Genomic DNA, 18,958 nt, shown 5'->3' with positions numbered 1-18,958 from the left:
TTACCCCATACCAGTCACATGTTGCCGCACTAGAGGTGCACATACAAGGGAAACCATCTAACGCGGGGTCTGCAACCTCCGGCACTTCAGCTGTTCTGAAACTACAATTCCCACAATGCTCCATTCACTTCTATGGAGGGCTGAAGGTTGCTGACCCCAGATCTAATGTGTATGGGGGTGTCACAACTCCTTCCAGATGGCAGGTTTAGGGGGAAACACGGATTAGGCATGTGCATTTCAAAATGACAGATTAATTGTTCCTGCAGTAGATTGTCTGCCGGCAGGGGTATCTGGCAGTTAAGAATACATGCATGCCCAGCCAAGCTTAGTGGTGTGCACATGTATGGGGGAGGGGGGCAGGGGGTTTGAGAAGAAATGGTTATTAGATAGCCATTCACGAAGGCAGAATACTAGCCCAATTATTAAGAAATGAATGTTCATGCGATTGTTTCCTTCCTGATAAACGTCCCATTTAAATTTGCTACGGATGACATGTCAAATAAAGAACTATTAGTTTTTCAGGTGATCAGATAGTTTATGTCGCACAAAAAAATCACTGTTGGCAGTACATCTTCCTATGAAACCAGGGATGTGCTGCCGACAAATAGTGAATCTGCATGGGGATGATTAGCAGTAGTAACGATTATCCCATTTATCCCCATACATGAGCAGACTTTACCACTACACAAACTATGCAAGAGATTAGGGGCCCCTAGTGGTCATTTGAAAACATGACTGAAGGGAAGGGCAAACCGCCTGTGCAGAGAAGATGTGTCTCAGCTACACATAGGGGTATGAGGACATCTCTCAGTTGCAGAGCAGTAGCAGAAGTGCCCATGCTGCACTGCTATGCTGAAAGTGGGGCTTAGCGAGCTGAAAGGGCAGAGCTTCATGGTCGTGGGGCACAGCAGAGAAAACTTTTCTTGGGGACCAGAAATGCCAAATTTGCCCCTGCCCATACAGAAGTGGTGATCTGATGCATGTATATAGCAGAGTGTGTTTTTCTTGCCATCACATAGCAGTGGACCCGAGTTGTTTATATACTTCACACATATACCGTATTTCAGTGGCAGCATGATAGACAGATAGATAGAAATTGTACTTTTCGCTCCATAAGATGCACTGGACCATAAGGCGCACCTAGGATTTAGAGGAAAATAAATATTTTTCATCAAGAAAAAATCTGTTCAAACCCTCATTTTCATCAGACCTCAGATCAGACCCCCACTTTCTTGGGGGAAAAAGTGCATATTATGGAGTGAAAGATACAGTGTCTGGGACCCTTCTCAAGTCGTTGTGATTCGTGAATAAAAGACACTTTTTTCACTATATTCTTAGGCGTGCCGTGGAATTTCCTCTACTCTATTGGTTAACCCAAGATCACGTGTATTTACGCTGGCACCCACTTTAACTTTACTGGAGTTGGGATGCCAGGTTTTGAATTGACAATATATGAATTTACATAATTGTATATACAGTACAGACCAAAAGTTTGGACACACGTTCTCATTCAAAGAGTTTTCTTTATTTTCATGACTATGAAGGCATCAAAACTATGAATTAACACATGTGGAATTATATACATAACAAACAAGTGTGAAACAACTGAAAATATGTCATATTCTAGGTTCTTCAAAGTAGCCACCTTTTGCTTTGATTACTGCTTTGCACACTCTTGGCATTCTCTTGATAAGCTTCAAGAGGTAGTCCCCTGAAATGGTCTTCCAACAGTCTTGAAGGAGTTCCCAGAGATGCTTAGCACTTGTTGGCCCTTTTGCCTTCACTCTCGATTGGGTTCAGGTCCGGTGACTGTGGAGGCCAGGTCATCTGGCGCAGCACCCCATCACTCTCCTTCATGGTCAAATAGCCCTTACTTTCAAAGTTTTCCCAATTTTTCGGCTGACTGACTGACCTTCATTTCTTAAAGTAATGATGGCCACTCGTTTTTCTTTACTTAGAATTGGTATTATGGCAAGAAAAAGCAGCTAACAGTCTAATCAGTAGGACTATCAGCTGTGTATCCACCTGACTTCTCCTCAACGCAACTGATGGTCCCAACCCCATTTATAAGGCAAGAAATCCCACTTATTAAACCTGACAGGGCACACCTGTGAAGTGAAAACCATTTTGAGGGGACTACCTCTTGAAGCTCATCAAGAGAATGCCAAGAGTGTGCAAAGCAGTAATCAAAGCAAAAGGTGGCTACTTTGAAGAACCTAGAATATGACATATTTTCAGTTGTTTCACACTTGTTTGTTATGTATATAATTCCACATGTGTTAATTCATAGTTTTGATGCCTTCAGTGTGAATCTACAATTTTCATAGTCATGAAAATAAAGAAAAAACTCTTTGAATGAGAAGATGTGTCCAAACTTTTGGTCTGTACTGAGATTATATATATATATATATATATATATATATATATATATATATACACACACACATATATACACATATATACACACACACACACACTCACCTAAAGAATTATTAGGAACACCTGTTCTATTTCTCATTAATGCAATTATCTAGTCAACCAATCACATGGCAGTTGCTTCAATGCATTTAGGGGTGTGCTCCTGGTCAAGACAATCTCCTGAACTCCAAACTGAATGTCAGAATGGGAAAGAAAGGTGATTTAAGCAATTTTGAGCGTGGCATGGTTGTTGGTGCCAGACGGGCCGGTCTGAGTATTTCACAATCTGCTCAGTTACTGGGATTTTCACACACAACCATTTCTAGGGTTTACAAAGAATGGTGTGAAAAGGGAAAAACATCCAGTATGCGGCAGTCCTGTGGGCAAAAATGCCTTGTGGATGCTAGAGGTCAGAGGAGAATGGGCCGACTGATTCAAGCTGATAGAAGAGCAACGTTGACTGGAATAACCACTCGTTACAACCGAGGTATGCAGCAAAGCATTTGTGAAGCCACAACACGCACAACCTTGACGCGGATGGGCTACAACAGCAGAAGACCCCACCGGGTACCACTCATCTCCACTACAAATAGGAAAAAGAGGCTACAATTTGCACAAGCTCACCAAAATTGGACTGTTGAAGACTGGTAAAATGTTGCCTGGTCTGCTGAGTCTCGATTTCTGTTGAGACATTCAAATTGTAGAGTCCGAATTTGGCGTAAACAGAATGAGAACATGTATCCATCCTCTGATGGCTACTTCCAGCAGGATAATGCACCATGTCACAAAGCTCGAATCATTTCAAATTGGTTTCTTGAACATGACAATGAGTTCACTGTACTAAAATGGCCCCCACAGTCACCAGATCTCAACCCAATAGAGCATCTTTGGGATGTGGTGGAACGGGAGCTTCGTGCCCTGGATGTGCATCCCTCAATTCTCCATCAACTGCAAGATGCTATCCTATCAATGTGGGCCAACATTTCTAAAGAATGCTATCAGCACCTTGTTGAATCAATGCCACGTAGAATTAAGGCAGTTCTGAAGGCAAAAGGGGGTCCAACACCGTATTAGTATGGTGTTCCTAATAATTCTTTAGGTGAGTGTATATATATATATATATATATATATATATATACAAATGGAAGATGAAGACGCAGCACACTTATCGGTTGGGTGCAAAATCTCCTGAACTCCAAACTGCATTGAAGCAACTGCCATGTGATTGGTTAACTAGATAATTGCATTAATGAGAAATAGAACAGGTGTTTCTAATAATTCTATACATATACACAGACACACAGTATATATAGGAAAAGATTCAGTATAACTACCTTTTTTCATTCCAACTGCTCTATGTTGTGCAGTGCAGTAGGTGGTCATACTCAGTGACTGACAGCTATCTTTGTATCCAGTTATGCAGAGATAGCTAATCACTAGAGATGAGCGAATTTCCACTTATGAAATTCTTTCACACTTCGTTTGGTGGTAAAAGGTGAATTGCGTTATGGATTCCGTTACCACGGACCATAATGCAATTCTAACGTTATTCATTCCGTATTAATAGAAGTCTATGGGGTGCAAAACGGATCCAGCCCGTTTCCGTTATGCAGGAGAGGACTCCCCTGCATAATGGAAACGGAACGGATCTGTTTTGCAGCCCATAGACTTCTATTATGATGGAATGAATAACAGAATGCCTCTAAAGGCATTCAGTCTTAGAATTACGCTATGGTCCGTGGTAACAAAATCCATAACACAATTCACCTTTTAACAGAAATAGCGTGGTGTTCAACAGGCAGGAAATGCTCAAACCCATATGTAGTTATGCACATATATACAGGGGAGCAAATCCTGCACTTGTGGCCCGTTGCTAATGGCGATCCCCAGCAAAAATGCATACAGTGGAGGATGCCTGCAGCAGACCACAGGTACCACAAGAGACATCCTACACAAGATAGCAATTGTGTGGATGTGATAAACAGTATAACAATCTAATAACAAGGACAAAGTGCACCTGTGCTTGTTATTAGATTGCAATTCACCTTTTACCACCAAACGAAGTGTGAACGAATTTCAAAATATGAAATTCGCTCATCTCTACTAATCACCACTAAATAGGATCGACTAATGGACTCCTAAACATAGAAAGAGCAGAAATCAACAATTTACTGAATATTTTCTCGTGCAACTACCGTATACATTAATCTGCTCAGCTCCTCCTGTTCCATAAGGTTCTACCCACAGAACGGACTGTACGCTCAGTGTGACCGGTTCACTTTATGACATAGAATATACCTTGAGAATGAGGTATACTGTATGTCCAATATCATTCCTGGTTCGGCAGGTCACATCTTCATTTTACAAATTCTTCCTCTGATCCACAGACTGGTAGTTACATCTTTATTTTCTGGAAACCTTGAACTGATCTGAAGAGAAAAAACAAGATCTCAATTGTTCTGATGCTTCAAGCCATATAAGATACAAGACAATCACAAGATTAGGGCTCTACCTCCTGGAGAAGAACATCATGACGCTCAGCGTTTTCTGGTCTCTGACACCATTTGGTTATGGAAAAATGATACCACATTATAATTTACTGGGGGCACTCGCAGGACGTGCATCTGAGCTGTTAAATGTTCCTTTTACTGAGACTTTAGAATAGATTTCGATATTAACTAAAGGACCTGAAAGGGCAATTTTTCACATGTAATTGTGCAAATTAGAACCAAATCAATTTTGTCTGATTGACCACAAGAGCGAGGGTCCCATGTTCCTCAGGTTAAATGGAGATAGATGAGCGGGAGCAGACACGTACAGCCACTCCATTCAAACATCTCCCCTATTAACACTGATTAGAGACTCATCCCCCATTCCTGTTACAGTCAAAAGTTTAACATTTATTATAGGTAAACTGAATATTTTCGAAAAGATGCTATTCTGGAAGATCTTAGTCAAAAAGAGCATACAACTTCATATTAGCATGGACTTCTGAGGAATCGGTCCTGTCAAAGTAAGCTCTGGACTAAGGTTGGTTGTTGGATGTCTATTATCTTAGGTTTTAAAAAAACATTTGATATCGTGCCACATAACAGGTCGATGCATAAAATGGGGATGTTTGCACCTAGTGAGGTACCACAGGGGTCAGTATTGGAAGAGTCAGTTACTAGTGAGGTACCACATTGGTCAGTAATAGAGGGACCATAGTTATTGGTGAGGTACGCCGGATGATCAGCGTACATTTTCACTGAGCAATTATCAGGAACAAACTTTTATTTGTAGACTACATTAAAGGTGTGGTCCAGTACCATATCAATTTTAAACCCCCACCAACCCATGGTACCTATCGGGTAAAGCATACCTGCTCCCCGATGCTTGGCTTTGACTCTTTGGGTTCAGCACTATGTTCTCCAGACTTCCAATGCTACAGGTAAACATACAGCATGTATGGGGTAGCATGAGGAACTGTGGCCAATGACTGCAACGACCCCAAGCAGTACGTGACCCAGGTAAGCATGCTGCACCTGACAGGTCCCACAGAGGTTTAAAAACTTGGGGCTGGACAATCTCTTTAATAAATCAAAACATTTATGGAAACTATAGCTAAATATAAAGGATTAGGGAAAAAAAAAAAAATCTATAAATATAAATTATATATATATATATATATATACACACACACACATACACATACACACACACACACATACAGTTGTGTTCAAAATTATTCAACCCCCACTGAAATTGAGTGTTTTGGCCAGTTTGACATTGATTTTGATCATTTCAGTCATCTTGTTTACAATTAAATCAAAGAGGCCCTTGTAAGTCAGACAAATATAACATAACATTTATAATGAAATAACCACAAATGTCTTTTCTGTGCTCACATCATTATCAGTTTTATTCAACCCCCAAGTGACATTCAATCTTAGTACTTAGTACAACATCCTTTTCTAGTTATAACAGCTTTTAAACGTGAAGCATAGCTTGACACAAGTGTCTTGCAGTGATCTACGGGTATCTTCGCCATTCTTCATGGGCAAAAGCCTCCAGTTCAGTCACATTCTTAGGCTTGCGCGCTGCAACTGCTTTCTTTAAGTCCCACCAGAGGTTCTCAATCGGATTTAAGTCTGGTGACTGCGATGGCCACTTCAAAATGTTCCAGCCTTTAATCTGCAACCATGCTCTAGTGGACTTGGAGGTAAGCTTGGGATCATTGTCCTGTTGAAAGGTCCAACGTCTCCCAAGCCTCAGGTTTGTGACGGACTGCATCACATTTTCATCCAATATCTCCTGGTACTGAAGAGAATTCATGGTACCTTGCACACGCTGAAGCCTCCCTGTACCTGTAGAAGCAAAACAGCCCCAAAGCATGATTGACCCCCCGCCATGCTTCACAGTAGGCAAGGTGTTCTTTTCTTCATAGGCCTTGTTCTTCCTCCTCCAAACATAGCGTTGATCCATGGGCCCAAACAGTTCTAATTTTGTTTCATAAGTCCACAGAAAACTTTTGTGGTTTGTCCACATGACTTTTGGCATACTGCAGTCGACTCTTCTTATTCTTTGGAGACAGCAAGGGGGTGCGCCTGGGAGTTCTGGCATGGAGGCCTTCATTACGCAGTGTGCGCCTTATTGTCGGAGCTGAAACTTCAGTACCCACATCTGACAAATCTTTTTTTAGTTCCTCAGCAGTCACACGGGGACTTTTCTCCACTTTGGGCTTCAGGTAGCGCACAGCAGTCGAAGTCAGCATCTTCTTTCTGCCACGACCAGGTAGCGTTTCAACAGTGCCCTTTGCCTTGAATTTGCGAATGATGCTTCCTATGGTGTCTCTTGGTATGTTTAACATCTTTGCAATCTTCTTATAGCCATTGCCCTTCCTGTGAAGAGAAATCACCTCTTCTCTTGTCTTCCTGGACCATTCTCTTGACTTCATCATGTTTGTAAACACACCAGTAAATGTCTAGAAGGAGCTGAGTATCACAGTCCTTTTAAATCTGCCTAATTGGTGCTTATTATGCTTGACTGCTGCTCCTTGACATCCACAGGTGTTTTCAATACCTGATCGAAAACACTTGAATGAACCTCTGTTCTTAAGAGTGGTAGTCTTTAAGGGGTTGAATAATTGTGTCCATGAAGAAATCACAAAAAAAACATTTAATACTGTATTACAAAAACAATTGATGTCATTTTAGTTGCATTTGGTTCTTTAAAAAGTCCTTGTAAGATTTCATTCTGAACACAATTACAAATGTACACTAAATTCCCTAAAACCCTTTACAGCATTGGGGGTTGAATAATTTTGAACACAACTGTACATACACACACACACACACATACATACACACACTACTCACAAAAAGTTAGGGATATTTGGCTTGTGGGTTAAATTTCAGGATTAATCTAAAATGCACTCTAACCTTCTTTCAGGTGAACTTAATGTGACAGTCTCTAAACTTTTGAATGCAGATGTCCAACTGTTCAGAGTTTTAGTACTTTTTGCAGAACTTGCTGTTCCCTAACAAGGAGCTTAACGGCAAAATTCACAACAGGTGTTTGATCCATGAATTGCCCAATAAATTTCCTGGTTCCATTAGAATTGGTATATAAACAGTCCTCCTCATCATGCTGTTCACATTTTGACATCATGAGACCAAGAGGACACCTAATAATTGATCAACAGTTCCTCGCCTTTGCAAGGCTTTAAATTTCATCTTCATGGATGACAATGTGCAAGCTCATCGAGATATCATCGAGGTTGAAATGTTAGGGAACGGTTGCTGCAAACTGGGGTACCTCAAATGGAGTGGCCTGTACTTTCTCCAGAACTGAATCCCATTGAAAATCTATGGGATCAGCTGAGTCGCTGTGTAGAGACTTGTAACTCTGTACCCCAGAACCTCAATGACCTGAGGGCCGCCCTTTAAGAAGAGTGGGATGCCATGCCTCAAGAGGCAATAGGTCGACTTGTGAATAGCATGAGACGTCATTGTCAAGCTCTAATTTAAGCTCAAGGCCACATGACAAGTTATTGAAACATTGACATTTTTTGTAGGGGAATACCCACTGCTGTTGTTGGCTTTTGTTTCAATAAATTGTTTGAGATGAGGAAATCACCATTGCATGCTTCTACTTAAATCACCTACTTTTTATGATATAATATCACTGGAGCAGGAACTTTTTACGTTTTCCATAAATTTCAACTGAAAGCCAAATATCCCTAACTTTTTTAAATGTACAGTTGAAACCAGAAGTTTACATACACTATATAAAACACATATGCATGTTTTTCTCAATATCTGACATGAAATCAAATTAAACCTTTCCTGTTTTTTGTCAATTAGGATTACCATAATTATTATTATTTGCCAAATGCCAGAATAATGAGAGAGAGAATATTTTAAGGCATTTTTATTACTTTCTGCAATGTCAAAAGTTTACATACACTAAGATTACTATGCCTTTAAACAATTCTGGACTGCCCACATGATGATGTCTTGTGTTTGGAAGCTTCTGTTAGGTTTGTTGGCAACATCTGAGTTAATTAGACACACCTGTGGATGTAGTTAAATGCACACCTGAAACACACTGCTTCTTTGTGTAGCATCATGGGAAAGTCTAAAGAAAGCAGCCAAGATATCAGTCTGGCTCAACCTTGGATGCAATTTCAAGATACGCCTCGTTCATCCATACAAACAATTATACGCAAGTACAAACAAGATGGGAATGTCCAGCCATCATACCGCTCAGGAAGGAGACTGGTTCTGTGTCCCAGAGATGAACGTGTTTTAGTTCAACATGTGCATATCAACCCAAGAACAAAAGCAAAAGGCCTTCTAAAGATGATGGCGGAAGCTGGTAAGATTGTGTCAATGTGTCAATATCCACAGGCTGAAAGGCCACTCTGCCAGGAAGAAGCCACTACTCCAAAAGAAACATAAAAAACCCAGATTAATGTTTGCAAATGCACACAGGAACATAGACCTACATTTCTGGAGACATGTCCTGTGGTCTGACAAAACTAAAATTTAACGTTTTGGCCACAATGACCATCGTTACGTTTGTGAGAAAAAGGGAGAAGCTTGGAAGCCTAAGAACACCATCCCAACTGAGAAACACGGGGGTGGTAGCATCATGTTGTGGGGTTGTTTTGATGCAGGAGGGACTAGTTGTCACATCTGTGACAGGTCTCAGAAGGTCTGAAAGATTATCTACGCATTAGTGATCTGACAGCCTCTTTTGGTTTCACTTTGTCTGTGTGTTGCTGGTATGTCCACACCTCCTGTTCAGGTGTGGATCATGTGACCTTTACCTCGCCCTATTTAGTCTGACTTTTCCCATCACTCCTTGCTTGGGATAGCTTAATTTGGTCTTGGAAGAGCTTGAGTGTGGTTCGTGTTGAAGTCCTGTTCATCCTTCATCCTCTGAAGTTAAAGAGGACCTTTCACCGATTATTACACTATGAACTAACTATACAGACATGTAGAGCGGCGCCCGGGGATCTCACTGCACTTACTATTATCCCTGGGCGCCACTCCGTTCTCCTGCTATGTCCTCCGGTATCTCCGTTCCCTAGGTTATGGTAGGCGGAGTCTGCCCTTGTTCTTCTGTAGCACTGGCCAATCGCATTGCAGAGCTCACAGCCTGGGAGAAAATAACCTCCAAGGCTTTAAGCTCTGCGCTGCGATTGGCCAGCGCTAGAGCAGAACAAGGGTAGACTCCGCCTACCATAACTTAGTGACTGGAATCTCCGCCTACCATAACTTAGTGAGCGGAGATACCGGAGGGCATAACAGGAGAACGGAGCGGCGCCCGGGGATAATAGTAAGTGCAGTGAGATCCCCGGGCGCCGCTCTACACGTCTGTATAGTTAGTTCATAGTGTAATAATCGGTGAAAGGTCCTCTAAGTGTTCCGCTTGTCGTGTTTTGTATTCCCCCCCCCCCCCGGTTGTTTACTAGGCGTCAGTGAGACGCTAGTTATTTCACCACGGAAGGAATGGGTAGTCTCTGCCCTGTCATTATCTTTAGGGCATCTGAGGGTCACCAGGGTTTTCTAGGTTCCCGTGTATGGGTATCTCTACCATCGAGAGGTGCCCATACGGATAGGAGTTAGGGCCAGGAGCAGGGTTTTATAGGTGGTGACCCTTTTCCTTCCCTAGCGGTGAGGTCTAGTGTCTTTCCCTTTCCTTCTTGAATGTCTTTTGGTGTTCTCCTCTACTACATCCGTGACACTGGTGCACTCCACAAAATAGATGGCATGAGGAAAAAATAATTATGTGGAAATACTGAAGCAACATCTCAAGACATCAGCCAGGAAGTTAAAGCTTTGGCGGAAATGTGTCTTCTAAATGGACAATGACCAGAAGCATACTGTCAAACTGGTTACAAAGTGGCTAAAGGATAACAAAGTCAATGTTTTGGAGTGGCCATCACAAAGCCCTGATCTCAATCCTATTGAAAATTTATGAGCAAAGCTGAAAAGGCAGGTGCGAGCAATGCGACCAACAAACATGGCTCAGTTACACCAGTTTTGTCAGGATGAATAGGCCTAAATTCCGACCAACTATTGTGAGAAGCTTGTGGAAGGATATCCAAAACGTTTGACCCAAGTCATACAGTTTAACCTCTTTACCCCTTCCCGACCTATTACGTACTACTACATCATGGGAACCCACTGCGTTCCCGCAATTTGACGTAATAGTACGTCATAGTGATCGCGCGGGCACTGGACCTGCGCCCGGCAGTCCGTGGTAGCTGGGCCCCTGTTGTATCCCCTTCTATGCGCTGACAGCGACATAGAAGGGGTTTGTGTCGGGTGAGTGATCGCATCGAGTCCCCGCGCTGCTAAGGCGGTGACTCAATGAGTCACAAGACAGCCCGATGTCATGCAGAGGCTGCCCAATGCCTTACACGGCATCAAGAACTGCCTTCTACAGGTGCCGAGGAGATCCAGCCTTAGGCTGGGTCTCCTAGACATCCTGTTTGTGTACTACTCACTGTAGTACACGAACAGGCAATGCATTACAATACAGATGTATTCTAATGCATTGCAGAGGGGATCAGACCCGCAAAACTGAACATCATAAATAAAGTAAAGAAAAAAAAGTAAAAAAAGGGGTTTAATAAAATGAATAAAGTAATAAAATTAACAAAGTAAAAAAAACGCCCCTTTCCCCTTATTTTATAATAAAAAACTGAAAAAAAAACTCAAAACCCACACATTAGGTATCGCCGCGTCCGTAATGACCGACTCTATTAAAATATATCACATGATCCACCCTGTCCGATAAACACCATAAAAATAAAAAATACTGTCACCTTACATCACAAAAAGTGCAACACCAAGCGATCAAAAAGGCCTATGTCCCACAAAATGGTATAAATAAAACAGTCACCTCATCCCGCAAAAAATGAACCCCTACCAAAAAATTAAAAAAACTATAGTGGAGACACTAAAACATAATTTTGTTTGGTTTCAAAACTATTATTGTGCTAAAGTGAAATACTTAAAAAAAATATATACCCATTAGGTATCGCCACGTCCGTAACAACCAGCTCTAAAAAAATATCACATGACCTAACCCCTCAGTTTTTGTCACATTACATCACAAAAATTGCAACAGCAAGTGATCAAAAAGGCGTATGCCCCCCAAAATAGTACCAGACAGTCACCTCATCCCGCAAAAAATGAGACCCTACCTAAGAGAGTCGGTCAAAAAATAAAAGCTATCACTCTCAGACAATGGAGACACTAAAATATGATTATTTTATGCTTCAAAACTGCTATTATTATAAGTGAAAAAAATAAATAAAAAAGTATACATATTAGGTATCGCCACGTCCGTAACAACCAGCTCTATAAAAATATCACATGACCTAACCACTCAGATGAACACCGTAAAAAAATAAATAATAAAATGTAAAAAAAAAGGCCATTTTTGTCACATTACATCACAAAAATTGCAACAGTAAGTGATCAAAAAGGTGGATGCCCCCCAAAATAGTACCAATCAGACCGTCACCTCATCCCGCAAAACATTGGACCCTACCTAAGAATCGGTCAAAAAATAAAAAAGCTATGGCTCTCAGACTATGGATACACTAAAATATTATTATTTCGGTTTCAAAAATTCTATTATTGTGTAAAACTTAAATAAGAAAAAGTAGACATATTAGGTATTGCCACGTCCGTAACGATCTGCTCTATAAAAAAAGTCACATGACCTAATCCCTTAGGTAAACGCTGTAAAATAAAAAAATGTGCCATCACATCCATTTTTTGGTTACCTTGCATCACAAAAAACGTAATATAGAGCTTTTAAAAATCACATGTACCCCAAAATAGAACCAATAAAACCGGCACTTTATCCCGTAGTTTCCAAAATGTGGTCACTTTTTTGAGTTTCTACTGTAGGGGTGCATCAGGGGGGCTTCAAATGGGACATGGCATCTAAAAAAACAGTTCAGCTAAATTTGGCGTGTGCCCGTACAGCAGTTTACGATCACATGTGGGGTTTTTCTGCAAGGCCTCTTGCACACGAACGCGTGCGCCCCATTGCCGTATTGCGGACCCGCAATACATGAGTGCCGTTCCGTGGGCATTGCGCATCACTGATGCGGACCCATTCACTTTAATGGGTCCGCAAATTCGGAGATGCGGAATGGTGCGAAACGGAAGCACGGAACAGAACCCTACAGAAGCACTACGGAGTGCTTCCGTGGGGTTTCGTCCTGTACTTCCGTTCCGTAAAAAGATAGGACATGTTCTATCTTTTTGCGGACGGCCGGATTGTGGATCGATTAAAGTGAATGGGTCCGCGATCCGCTGCGGCTGCCCCACGGACTGTGCTCGTGCATTGCGGCCCGCATTTTGCGGGCCGCAGCACGACCACGGGGCGCACACGTTTGTGTGCAAGAAGCCTAAACCGCAGAATCGGGGTAATAAATATTGAGTTTTATTTGGCTGTTAACCCTTGCTTTGCTACTGGAAAAAATGGATTAAAATGTAAAATCTGCCCAAAAAGTGAAATTCTGAAAAAAAATTCATCTCCATTTTCTATTAATTCTTGTGGAACACCTAAAGGTTTAATTACGGTAAGTTTGTAAAATCAGTTTTGTATACCTTGGGGGGTGTAGTTTCAAAAATGGGGTCATTTTTGGGTGGTTTCTATTATGTAAGCCTCACAAAGTGACTTCAGACCTAACCTGGTCCTTAAAAAGAGGGTTTTGGAAATTTTCCCAAAAATTTCAAGATTTGCTTCCAAACTTCTAAGCCTTCTAACGTCCTCAAAAAATAAAATGTCATTTTCAAAATGATCCCAAACATGAAGTAGATATATTGGGAATGTAAATTAAAGAGGACCTTTCACCGATTCTTACCCTATGAACTAAGTATACAGACATGTGGAGCGGCGCCCGGGATCTCTCTGCACTTACTATTATCCCCGGGCGCCGCTCCGTTCTCCTGCTATGCCCTCCGGTATCTCCGTTCCCTAAGTTATGGTAGGCGGAGTCTGCCCTAGCGCTGGCCAATCGCATTGCAGCGCTCACAGCCTGGGAGAAAATAACCTCCCAGGCTGTGAGCTCTGCGCTGCGATTGGCCAGCGCTAGGGCAGACTCCACCTACCATAACTTAGGGACTGGTATCTCCGCCTACTATAACTTAGTGAGCGGAGATACCGGAGGACATAGCAGGAGAACGGAGCGGCGCCCGGGGATAATAGTAAGTGCAGTGAGATCCCCGGGCGCCGCTCTACATATCTGTATAGTTAGTTCATAGGGTAAGAATCGGTGAAAGGTCCTCTTTAAGTACTATTTTTGGAGGTATTACTATCTATTATAAAAGTAGAGAAATTGAAATTTGGAAATTTGCAAATTTTTAAAAAATTTTGATAAATTTTATATTTTTTTATTAATAAAAATTATTATTTTTTTACTCATTTTTACCACTGTCATAAAGTACGATATGTGACGAGAAAACTATCTCAGAATGGCCTGTATAAGTAAAAGCGTTTTAAAGTTATTACCACATAAAGTGACATATCAGATTTGCAAAAAATGGCCTGGGCAGGAAGGTGAAAACATGGGTTAAAAGAGGACCTTTCACTAGAATAAAAAATGTAAACTAAGTATACAGACATGGAGAGCGGCACCCAGGGATCTCCCTGCACTTACTATTATCCCTGGGCGCAGTTCCGTTCTCCCGGTATAGGCTCCGGTAAAAAAAAAAAAAACTCTCAGGCTATGAGCTGAGCACTGCGATTGGCCAGCGCTACAGCCTGGGAGAAGGAGACGCCGGCAGGCTCCACCCAGTTGAGCCGAACAGATGAAGATACCGGAGCCTATACCGGGAGAACGAGCGGCGCCCAGGGATAATAGTAAGTGCAAGGAGATCCCTGGGCGCCGATCTCCATGTCTGTATACTTAGGGCTCTTTCACACTTGCGTTGTTGGGTTCCGGCATAGAGTTCCGTCGTCGGGGCTCTATGCCGGAAAAACCCTGATCAGGATGATCCCAATGCATTCTGAATGGAGAGAAATCCGTTCAGGATGCATCAGGATGTCTTCAGTTCAGGACCGCAACGTTTTTTGGCCGGAGAAAATACTGCAGCATGCTGCGCTTTTTGCTCCGGCAAAAAATCCTGAACACTTGCCGCAAGGCCGGATCCGTAATTAATGCCCATTGAAAGGCATTAATCCGGATCCGGCCTTAAGCTAAACGTCGTTTCGGCGCATTACCGGATCTGACGTTTAGCTTTTTCTGAATGGTTACCATGGCTGCCAGGACGCTAAAGTCCTGTTTGCCATGGTAAAGTGTAGTGGGGAGCGGGGGAGTAGTATACTTACCGTCCGTGCGGCTCCCGGGGTGCTTCAGAGTGACGTCAGGGCGCCCCACGCGCATGGATGACGTGATCGCGTCATCCATGCGCATGGGGCGCTCTGACGTCATTCTGGAGCGCCCCGGGAGCCGCACGGACGGTAAGTATACTGCTCCCCCGTTCCCCACTACTACTATGGCAACCAGGACTTTAATAGCGTCCTGGCTGCCATAGTAACACTGAACGCATTTTGAAGACGGATCAGTCTTCAAATGCTTTCAGTTCACTTGCGGTGTTACGGATCCGGCGGGCACTTCCGGCAAATGGAGTACACGACGGATCCGGACAACGCAAGTGTGAAAGAGGCCTTACAAACTTTGATAACCCTTTAGGTATTCCACAATAATTAAAAGGAAAATTTCAAAATTTCACTTTTTTGGCAGATTTTCCATTTTAATCCATTTTTTCTTTAGCACATCGAGGGTTAACAGCCAAACAAAACTCAATATTTATTACAGGTAAACTGCTGTATGGGCGCATGGCAGGGCGCAGAAGAAAAGGAGCGCCGTATGGTTTTTGGAAGGCAGATTTTGCTGGACTGGTTTTTAGACACCATGTACCATTTGAAGCCCCCCAGAAGCGCCCTACAGTAGAAACAATTAAAAAGTGACCCTATTTTGGATACTATGAGATAAGGTGACAGTTTTAGGCTACTTTCACACTAGCGTTCAGAGTGGATCCGTCTGGGGTCTGCCCATACGGATCCGCTCATATAATGCAGACTTGGGATCCGTTCAGAACGGATCAGTCTGCATTATATTGTAGAAAAAATTCTAAGTGTGAAACTAGCTTCAGACGGATCCGTCCAGACTTTACATTGAAAGTCAATAGGGGACGGATCCGTTTGAATTTGACACTATATGGCTCAATTTTCAAACGGATCCGTCCCCATTGACTTACATTGTAAGTCTGGACGGATCCGTTTGCCTCCGCACGGCCAGGCGGACACCCGAACGCTGCAAGCAGCGTTCAGGTGTCCGCCTGCTGAGCGGAGCGGAGGCTGAACGCTGCCAGACTGATGCATTCTGAGCGGATCCACATCCACTCAGAATGCATTAGGGCTGGACGGATGCGTTCGGGGCCGCTTGTGAGCCCCTTCAAACGGAGCTCACAAGCGGAGCCCCGAACGCTAGTGTTTAAGTAGCCTTATTGGTACTATTTTGGGGTACATATGATTTTTAATCACTCTATATTATGTTTTTTGTGAGGTAAGGTAACCAAATAATGGATGTTTTGGCACTGTTTTTATTTTTTACAATGTTCATCTGACAGGGTAGAGCATGTGCTATTTTTATAGAGCAGGTTGTTACGGATGCGATGATATCAAATATGTCTACTTTCTTTGTTTATTTGTTTCAGTTTTACATAATAAAGCATTAAAAAAAAAAAGTTTTTGGGTCTTCATTTTCTGAACGCCATATTTTTTTTTATTATTCTGCCGATCGTCTTGTGCAGGAGCTCGTTTTTTGCGGGAAGAGTTGACGTTTTTATTGGTACCATTTTTGGGTACATATGATTTTTGGATCATTCATTATTACACTTTATGGGGCAAGCCGCAGGGCTGGGACAAGGCCATTTGGTGCCCAGGGCGAAGATGGCAAACTGCGCGCCCCCCCCCCCCCCCCCCCCCCCGTTTTTAAGAAAAAAATTAGTTTGTTATTTGTATTACATTATTTTCTTACTTTTTACAGTCTGTGTGTGAGTAGCAGCTAGTGAAGGCAGGCTCCTCGTGGCTTGTTCTTCACGCGCCGACACAGCTCCCTGTAGGCTGCGCGAGTCCTCCCTCTCTCACCTCACACCTCGCCTCCGGCGTGAGCCGCGTGAGGTCACACGGCGCACGCCGGTGGTATCAACCAAATGAATCCTCCATGGGGGGGGGGGGGGCGAGGAAACGCAGAGGAGGAAAGGGAGCCCGAGCCAGGAGCGCAGTCGGCACAAAATTCATAGGGGGAGAGAAGGAGCAGCGCTGACATGGCTGGTGTGGACGGTGTAGGCGGGTGCAGGAGCGCACTCAGCACAGCAAGCACAGCAAGTGGCGCTTGGCTAATGTGGTACAGTGAAGCTGTACACTGCTGGCACTTCACCTGCGCCCCCCTCCTGTCCGCAAATGGTAGCGCCCAGGGCACCCGCTCCTTCGGCCCCTGCCTTGTACCGGCCCTGGGGCAAGGTGACCAAAAAAATTGTTAATTTAGTCTGAGAGCCATAGCTTTTATTTTTTGGTCGATTGTCTTAGGTAGGGTCTCATTTCTTGCGGGATGAGGTGACTGATTGGTACTATTTTGGGGGGCATACGCCTTTTTGATTGCTTGGTGTTGCACTTTTTGTGATGGTAGGGGACACCAAAATTTTTTTTTTTTTTTTTTTTTTTTTTTTTTTACAGTGGGGCTAGGTCATGTGATATTTTTATAGAGCTGGCTGTTAAGGACACGGTGATACCAAACATGTTTAGGGTATTTTATTTTATTCATTTTTACCCAATTATAAATGTGCGTATATGGGAAAATATTAGATTTTGTTTAACTTTTTTCATTATTTATTTTTTTTACACTTTTTTCTTTAACTCAGACCCACTTGGTTCTTGAAGATCCAGTGGGACGGATGGCTCTACAATACACTGCAGAAAACTGTATAGTGTACTGCAGTGTATTTTCATTCACAGTAAGCCTGATTAGGCTTATGCCTCTGTTATGATCAATCGGGACGCTGTCGCAGCGCCCGATGGGGGAGGGAGCTTCCTCCATGTTAACTCCTTACAGTGCCAGCACCAATGTCGGCCATTACAGTAGATTGTCAGCTGTATGTTACAGCTGACAATCTACTACCGCTCAGCCATCCTGGATAAATGTGAGGGCGGAGGGGGCATTTGCCCCCTCATTGTTACGCTCAGCCTTCATAAGGGGGGGGGAAGAGGGGGGTTATCGGGGCAAATATGACTGACCAATCGCAGTGATCCAAAATGAAGGGACCGCTGTGATTGGTCCCCTGCCGGGTGCCCAGTGTCCGTAGCACCCGTTTAGATGCCGGTATCACCGCAAGTGTACTTCTGGTGACACTTTGATCTCGTGTCGTACTGTGCACGTCATGATGCGGTAACTAACACCAACCACATCATGACTTACACAGTACGTCATTAGTCACTAAGGGGTTAAGGGCAGAGAGTAATAAAAATGCCTTAAAACATTATCTCTCATTATTGTGGCATTTGGCAAATAATAATAATTATGGTAATCCTATATGACCTAAAACAGGAAAGGTTTATTCTGATTTCATGTAAGATATTGAGAAAAACATGCATATGTGTCTTTTTATATTTTATATAGTGTATGTAAACTTCTTGTTTCAACTGCAAATATATATATATATCATACAAACACACAATATACACCGTTTATGACACTGTATGGTTTAGATTCCAGCGTCTTGATCTGATCAATGTTTGCAGTTGATAAAGAGCTTCATTTATTATGCTGATCTCAGAGTCGTCTTGCGGTAACCACCATGTTGGCAGATTAGTTTTTTCAGATAGTGTAAAGCGACCAAAGATCTCAGATTTCACTTTCAATTCTGCGCTACTTACATCAACACTGTAGTTGGTAAATTCAGGGCATGTAAACCCCGCCCCAGGAACAGCCAAACCCAACTATGACCACCCACATAAAGAT

General features: G+C 42.8%; 1 protein-coding gene across 1 annotated transcript in view; it reads right to left on the bottom strand.

Moving 5' to 3' along the window:
* The window catches only part of PAG1 (phosphoprotein membrane anchor with glycosphingolipid microdomains 1), a 257,231-nt gene that overhangs the window by 93,198 nt on the left and 145,075 nt on the right, over window positions 1-18,958 (bottom strand). Inside the window, exon 3 of the mRNA XM_040433064.1 lies at window positions 4,717-4,847. The gene's annotated coding sequence lies outside the window, so the exon portion shown is untranslated. The remainder of the gene's footprint in view (window positions 1-4,716; window positions 4,848-18,958) is intronic.

The sequence above is a fragment of the Bufo bufo genome, chromosome 5 (assembly GCF_905171765.1).
Source record: "Bufo bufo chromosome 5, aBufBuf1.1, whole genome shotgun sequence".
NCBI classification, from domain to species: Eukaryota; Metazoa; Chordata; class Amphibia; order Anura; family Bufonidae; genus Bufo; species Bufo bufo.
Note: the sequence above shows the minus strand (reverse complement) of the source record. Positions and strands in the feature narration are given on the sequence as shown.